General features: G+C 45.8%; 1 protein-coding gene across 2 annotated transcripts in view; it reads right to left on the minus strand.

The window, feature by feature from the left end:
* Window positions 1-8,380, minus strand: part of EFCAB2 (EF-hand calcium binding domain 2) — a 143,465-nt gene that overhangs the window by 6,362 nt on the left and 128,723 nt on the right. The window contains exon 10 of one of the 2 annotated variants that reach the window (XR_005200896.1): window positions 33-406. The exons of the other annotated variant lie outside the window; for it this stretch is intronic. The gene's annotated coding sequence lies outside the window, so the exon portion shown is untranslated. Of the gene's footprint in view, window positions 1-32; window positions 407-8,380 lie in introns of those variants that run through there. 2 annotated transcript variants of the gene reach the window in all.

Genomic DNA, 8,380 nt, shown 5'->3' on the forward strand with positions numbered 1-8,380 from the left:
TTGTGACCTCGGCTCACTGCAACTTCTGCGTCCCAGGTTCAAGCGATTCTGCTGCCTCAGCCTCCCGAGTAGCTGGGACTATAGGTGCCCGTCACCATTCCTGGCTAATTTCAAGACTGTTGTTTCATGACTAGGGATGGAAGTTTGTTTCCTGGTGACAAATCTCTGCAAGGCAAAGTCCCTGGGCCGCCTCTGCCTTCGTGAGGATATGAGGAGAGGGGCTGCCTGAAAATGAAGCCAACTCAAAGAAAGAGATCCGAGAGCGGGGTTCTGATGGTGGCCTCTGAGCCCTGGATCCAGCTGCGTCTGAAGCTCTGTCCACATTGGGACAGTTGTGTTGCATATAAGCCAGTTAATTCCCTTTACGGGTTGTGCTTTCTGCTAGCTGGAACAGCAGCGATCCCACCTATGGCCAGAGGAGAATCTTCTAAAGTACTAAGACTGCAAATACACCTCACTATTTCCCTATTGTATCACGTGTTTCTCTGTTACAGGTTTACACAAAGGGGCATAAAACTTCCTGAAAATTCTGCCTACATAACATTTGTATGAGTTTCATAATTTATACAAATATACAAAGGTTTCAAATCTAAAGAAATTAAGAAGAAATGTAGTTGACCAAAATAATGTTGAACTGTATTTGCCCTAAGTATTTTACAAATAGAAGTCTATGCTTGAGAAACCCAGATGAGCCTGGCTTAACCCATTCCTGCCAACACCGCTGCCGCCCAGGTTTTGGAAAAGGCCAGGGCTCTGACTGTTGGAGGCTCCAGTGGATTGCAAGTCAAAGCGGGCCACGCCTAACACTGCTGTTAGCTGCTTATCTGCCCCAATTGCATTTTCCACATTATTCACGTACCAGCCCCAGGTGCCTTCCCAGCCAAGAAATTAGCTCACAAGCTCTTCACTTCAGGTGCTAAGTGACAGGTGTCTCTGTATCTGAAGTGGAAATTATAGCAATCGCTGAAAATGGCACAATCACTGCTTGGGTATACAAGAGACACCCAAAAGAAAATGTTTGAAAAATGCTGAAAATAAAAGGACAAGAAATATTGTGTCGCACTCACGCAACACAGTACTCCGCAGACACGGAAGCAGATGAGGTCGTCGCACTCACGCAACACAGTACTCCGCAGACACGGAAACAGACGAGGTCGTCACATTCACGCAACACAGTACTCCGCAGACACGGAAACAGATGAGGTGGGTATTTATACATTCAGGAACAGAACCTACGGACGTGTTCCTCAGTGAGAAAAGTGTGATGCGTAGAGATCCCTGAAGGGAACACAAAGGAAGCTACCTGTTCACAACAGGATTCCCTGGAATCGGTGCACTCAGGAGAGTGGGGTCCAAGTGGTTGTGGAACACGTTTATAAAGAAAAATTAGGGCCAGGCGCAGTGGCTCATGTCTGTAATCCCAGCACCTTGGGAAGCTGAGGCGGGCGGATCACCTGAAGTCAGGAGTTCGGGACCAGCCTGGCCAACATGGTGAAACCCCTCTCTACTAAAATTGCAAAAATTAGCTGGGTGTGGTGGTGTGTGCTTGTAATCCCAGCTACTCAGGAGGCTGAAGAAGGAGAATTGCTTGAACCCGGGATATGGAGGTTGCAGTGAGCCAAGATCACACCACTGCACCCCAGCCTGGGCAACAGAGCAAGACTCCATCTCAAAAAGAAATTCTGAAGAAAAAAAGAAAAATTGGTTTTTCCTTTATACCTTTTGAGTTTTGTACCATGTACATTTTGTTCATTCAAAAAACAAATTAGGTAAGCTTTTTTTTCTCTTCACATGTTTCAGATTATGGTCATCTATCTTATTTTAACTACATGGCCAACAGCCTCTACCTGATGCCCCAGCATCCACTGGGTTCAGTTCCTTATTCTTCTTCTTAGACAGGAGCACAGCGGCGTAATCATGGCTCACCGCGGCCACCTGCCTTAGCCTCCCATGTAGCTGGGACTGCAGGTGTGATACCCAGCTTTTTGCCAGCTATAACTGACTCTCCTTTCCCTGACTAAAAGCTGCTCAGGCTTTACGTTAGCCTTTTTGAGCTGACCAGACTCCATCTTGGCTTCTGCATTTTAGTAACCTTCTCCCCACTAAGCATGTAACTATAGTATAAAGCAAGGTCAGGCTGACTCTGGGCACCCAGAAATGCCTTTGTTGATAAAAGGCTGAGTGAAGTGGGATCAGCAAAGCCTGGAAATGCAGCAGCAGTGAGCACCCAGAGCCCCCTTATCTCTAAGTTGTGTGTCTTTCATGACAGCTGTACTCCTCACACCTGGCACTGTTTTATTTCTTATGTATCGGTTTTTTCTTTTGACTTTTTGCTTACTCTGCCTGCTTTTATAAAAACTTTGTGTCAGCTAGGTCCCCCTTCCTGTTAAAACTAGTGTATAAAGACCACCTAACTTTTTCTCTGGGGCTGAGAGAATTTTGGGCGTTAGCCACTCTCAGTCGCTGGCTTAATAAACGACTCATAATTCATTCTCAGGGTGTGGCACATTCCTTGACTCGCTCGGGTACAACACAGGTATGCATCATCATGCCCAGCTACTTTAAAAATTTTTTGCAGAGACAGGGTCTCACTTTGTTGCCCAGACTGGTCTGGAACTCCTGGCCTCAAGCTAACCTCCTGCCTCGGCCTCCCAAAATGCTGGGATTTACAGGCATGAGCCACCATGCCAGGTTCAGTTCCTTACTCTTAATGGTTACTTTTGCTAAAAAAAAAAAAAAAAAAAAAAAAAAAAGACATTTCTCCAGTTTCCTGTATTTTGCTCTCCGATGAAAGAATTTGGGGTTAACCAACCCTTAAGGTTGCATTTCATTTCATATTCGCACTTCTTTATTATTACGATCATTAGAAGTGAGAAATTATTTTACTGATAATCATGAATATGCCTTGGTCAAGACTTCACACCTTTTTTTTCTGATTAATTAGAAGTACTTACTTTAATAAACTGTAAACCTACCCATGATTTCCACTCTTGCTATTAATGGTTCTAACAAACTGGAATTTTCCCGCCCTCAAATAATAGCCAAGGCATGGGCTGGGCTCTATCAGCATCTCACAACCACCAGCAGCCAGACAATTCCCAAGTCCCTGCAGCCTTGGCCCTGCCCCATCACCAAGAATGAGTGAATCACTCCCCTCTCCCTAGCTGACGAGCTTGCCAGCTGTCCCATGCAAGCAAACTTCTCTCTTTACAGAATGTCTCTAGAAATCAAAGCATTTCATTAACTGTTATCATTATTTTACAGCATGTAGCATTTCCCAACAAAGGTTTCTCACTAGCTTTTAAAATGCTCTACAAGGTGATACATGGGGTTCTCCCAGTTCTCCAAAGGAAGCTACAGGGGCAAACTTCCATAGCATTCAGGAAGCCAAGACTTCACCTGGCCCCTGCACCAGCCACGCCCAGCGCACCTGTCCTTATGTTGTTCCTGGCTACCTCTCTTTCCTTCAAGATTCACTCATGATGTCATGGAAGGGACTGGGCTGCCATTTCAATCTCAAAACGCACCCTAGGGCTAGGGTTTATTCTAACTCTCCCTCATCTGTTTCTCAGGGTAGATCTTAAAGATTTTCGACCCTAGGGCCTTTCAGTTCTCAGTATTATTTAAGTGTGCAGGAGGTCAGACGGGGATGGCCCATCCCATAGCTTTGAAATTATTCAAAGTTGAGTAACGTAATTCCCAGGGAGCCTAACAGAGGGTTTTGTTTAAGTAAACATCCCACAGCCTGACAGTCATCATTTCCCATTTTTAGCATATTTTTTAACTTATTGGAGACAGAGTCTCACCCTGTCACCCTGGCTGGAGTGCAGTGGCACAATCTTGGCTCACTGCAACCTCTGCCTCCCGGGTCCAAGCAAGTCTCGTGCCTCAGCCTCCCAAGCAGCTGGGACTACAGGCGTGCACCACCATACTTGGCTAATTTGTGTATTTTTAGTAGAGATGAGGTTTTGCCATGTTGGCCAGGCTAGTCTTGAACTCCTGGCCTCAAGTGATCCATTTGCCTTGGCCTCCCAAAGTGCTGGGATTACAGGCATGAGCCACCATGCCCACTCTGAAGCATATTTAAACCTAAGTGGATATGTGAGGTCAGGGGCCGGGCATGGTGGTGCGTGCCTGTAATCCCACCTACTTGGGAGGCTGAGGCAGGAGAATCACTGGAACCCAGGAGGCAGAGGTTGCAGTGAGCACAGATGGTGTCGCTGCACTCCAGCCTGGGCAACAGAGCAAGACTCTGTCTCAAAAAAAAAAAAAGAGAGAGAGAGAGAGAAGGAAACCAGACTTAATAACAATAATCTGAATTCAAATTGCTTAACCCTGGATATCTTTGGGAGCTTCTCAATACTGGTGAAAAGAATGAAGAAAAACAACAATTTTCTTTGCAGGGCTTACAGGCTTTGGCATGGATATTTCTGAATGTCAGATAAAGTCATTGCTGGCTTTCTAAGTATTAACCATAGAAGAGGGATAAAAACAAAATATTTTGTACTACGCAGCAAGCAAGAGAGAGCTAAGGAGCCCGGATTTTATTACACAGAACTTCCGTGTATTTCGTTGATAAAATATTTCTATAAGACCAGTCTTTATGCTACTTCAACAACATTAATCTTTGTGTCTATAGTTTAAGACAAACAAACAGGTTTTAGCCACATACTCAAGGTGGCTGAAAGCCTGACAAAAAATAAATGACAATTTAATATATATGGTATAAAATACAAACAAGAAATCTCGAGACTTTCCTCTTGCCCTGGAGAATTTGTTCTGACGCCTGGGTCTGTTTGGCGAGGCCTCGCCAGCTGGCTCTTGAGGCTCTGTGCTCTCGCAGAGGCCACCTCCAGCGGAGACTTCCTGTTTGTCCTTCAAGACACAGCTCAGATGCCAGCTCAGATGCCACCTCCTAATTTCTAGACTCCTCAAGCCAGAGTTCTTTTTTTTTTTTTTTTTTTTTTTATAGAATCCTTTTATCTGATTAAGGAAGTTGCCTTCTATTCCTGTTGAGCTAAAATTTTTTTTTTATTTTCCTTTTAGAGGCCAGGTCTCACTCCGTTGCCCAGGCTGGTGGGCAGTGACTCCATCAAGGCTCGCTGCAGCCTCTGACTTTTGGGCTCAGGCGATCCTCCCAAGCAGCCTTCACTTCAGCCTCCCACGTAGTTAGGATGCAGGTATGAGTAACCACACCTGGCTACTTTTATTTATTTATTTTGTACAGATAGAGTCTTGAGGCCAGGGAGTGGCTCATGCCTGTAATCCTAGCACTTTGAGAGGCTGAGACAGGTGGAGCACTTGAGGCCAGGGTTTGAGACGAGTCTGGCCAAGATGGTAAAACCCCATCTCTACTAAAAATACAAAAACAGTAGCCAGGCATGGTGGCAGCACCTATAATCCCAGCTACTCAGGAGACTGAGGCAGGAGAATCGCTTGAACCCAGGAGGCAGAGGCTGCAGTGACCCGAGATCACGCCACTGCACTCCAGCCTAGGCAACGGGGCAAGACCCAGTCTCAAAAAAAAAAAAAAAAAGAGAGATAGGATCTCGTTCTGTTGCCCAGGCTGGTCTCAAATTCCTGGCCTCAAGGAACCCTCCCGCCTCAGCCTCCCTTCGTGCTGGGATGACAAGTATGAGCCAGGGCACCAGGCCAGGGTTGTGGTTTTGTTGTCTGTGCTGTTTGCCCATCAGCAGCGCTTGGTCCATCACTCTGCCCTGGCATTGGCCATCAGTGTGTGATCTGCCTGTTCACACGTCCCCCTCCCTCACTAGACAGCCCACGCTATGAGGGCAGGCGCTGGGCATGATGGCTCTTGAGCCCTGCTACATAGCTTGCTGTGCCATGTGCAAGGAAGGCACTTACTGATGAACAAATACATGAATGACAGTGATTGAAAGAATGAGGGAGTCCTACACGTCAGAGCTGGAAAACTGAGCTGAGGTGAGAAACTATTAGTCCATTGTCACCAGGTTCCCTGAACACTTCTCAACTGAAAAGAGCACCTTCCCAAAGGGACAGCCACTCCTGAGGATGCAAGAAGAAACACTCTTCCCTCCCCATTGCCAAACAGCGGGCTATACGTCTGTGTGTGTGTGTGTGTGTGTGTGTGTATTTTTTTTTTTTAATAAATAACTAAAGGCTGGAGGGTGGCTCATGCCTATAATCCCAGCACTTAGAGAGGCTGAGACAGGAAGATCGCTTGAACTCAGGAGTTTGAGACTAGTCTGGGCAACATGGCGAACCCTGTCTCTACAAAAAATACAAAAATTAGCCGGGCATAGTGGTGTGCCTATAGTCCTAGCTACTTGGGAGGCTGGGGCAGGAAAACTGCTTGAACTGGGGAGGTCGAGGCTGCATGAGCCGAGATCATGGCACTGTACTCCAGCCTGGATGACGGAACGAGACCCTGTCTCAAAATGAATAAATAAAAAAATAATTTAAATCCTTTGATTAACATCATCTCTGTTTAATATGCTTTTAAGAAATAAAAAATTCTGCCATATTTCACCAAGTGAACAGGCAGGCTGCTCATGCATCGCTGAATTTCCACTTGAGCGAGTCCTCAGCCCGACACGAACACAGGCAGGAACCGGCTGCTGGCCAGCACTTGGCTTTGCATGGTGGTGTCCCAGGTATGTCGTACATGAAGGAATCTGGGGACAACTTAGGAAGACAATTTTTTAAAAAAGAACCCCAGTGAGGCCTAAGCTACCAGGGAGGGACTTGGTAGCAGCCCCCAAGCGATGGCATGATAGAAACCGCATCTTCTTTGTGCATGCTTTTACAATGAATTGCTTCCTTTTCCTTTTCACTTCTGTGAAAAATAAAATGTAACAGAACAAAATCAACTCTCTTTTATTTCCAGACTAGACGTCACAGTGCACCAGTGGTTGTCACAGCAGTGACAAATGCCAGCCTTGGGCCGTGGAGTCGGGCAGGTCTGAGTTTGGAGCCTCATGTCATCACTTGTCTGTCAGTATCATGCCCTTAATCTCTGTATGTGCCAGCTTTTCAAACTAAACTGGGGATAACTGCCATAACTGTAAGCTTCTTGTTCTGGTGGGGATTAAATGAGATCATGTGAGTCAAGTGCCAAGTGTGGTGTGTGGCACAGGAGAGATGCTTAATGACCGTTAGGTGTTAATGTTATTGTTATTGCTCTAATATACTTCTGGCACTCATCCCTGATCTCATATTCGAACATGTTAGTGTTCATACTGTATGCTCACAGTGGCATATTAATTTTAGATTAGAAATTACCTATTTTCTGTAGTCAGCTCCTCCTACTCCATTTTTTCCCAGGAGCTGCTGTTCCAGGCAATAACCACGTTTTCAACTTTTTTTTTTCTCAAGATGGAGTCTCGTTCCGTCATCCAGGCTGGAGTGCAGTGTCATGATCTCGGCTTACTGCAATCTCTGCCTTCTGGGTTCAAGCAATTCTCCTTTCTCAGCCTCCAGAGTAGTTGGGACTATAGGCACGCGCCACCACACCCCGCTAATTTTTTTATATTTTTAAGTAGAGACGGGGTTTCACCTTGTTGGTCAGGCTCGTCTTGAACTCCTGACCTCAGGTGATCCGTCTGCTTCTGCCTTCCAAAGTGCTGGGATTTCAAGCATGAACCACCACACCCGGCCCATGTCTTCAACTTTTATATTTCCCATAGTGCTTGGTACAGTGCAGAGCAAACAGTGGGCCTTATAAAATGCTGCTGAGTTGAATAATGAAAAGACAACAGAGTACCGGGTACTGTGAGGATATAGTCTGTACTCCAGACATGCACGACCTGTGGTCAGCAACCTCCACTAATTGAGTTAGGATCACTGAAAGCAACTCTTACAAAAACTCTTACTAGCTTTTCTCAGAATCTTTATAAAAGGGTACCTGGAAGCCTCATCAAACTGGCATTTTAATGGTGTCTTACTTGGCTGACTCACCTATAAGACACTGTGATAAGCTCTTCAAGGGGAAAAACTTATTGCAAGTTTGGAAGCATAGCAGAATAAGCAAACATATTCTTTAAGGACCAAGGTAAGGTGTGTCCTGTTTTTAAAAACATAAGATCTTATTATAAGAATCACACTCAAGGCTGGGCACAGTGTCTCATGCCTGCAATCCCAGCACTTTGGGAGGCCAAGGCAGGTGGATCACCTGAGGTCAGAAGTTTGACACCAGCCTGCCCAACATGGTGAAACCCTGTCTCTACTAAAAATAAAAAAAATAGCTGAGTGTGGTGGCCAGCACCTATAATCCCAGCTACTTAAGAGACTGAGGCAGAAGAATCATTTGAACCCAGGAGGCGGAGGTTGCAGTGAGGCAAGATTACGCCACTGCACTCCAGCCTGGGTGACAGAGTGAGACCCTGTCTCAAAAAAAAAA

This window comes from Cebus imitator, unplaced genomic scaffold, assembly GCF_001604975.1.
Source record: "Cebus imitator isolate Cc_AM_T3 unplaced genomic scaffold, Cebus_imitator-1.0 Scaffold75, whole genome shotgun sequence".
NCBI lineage: Eukaryota > Metazoa > Chordata > Mammalia > Primates > Cebidae > Cebus > Cebus imitator.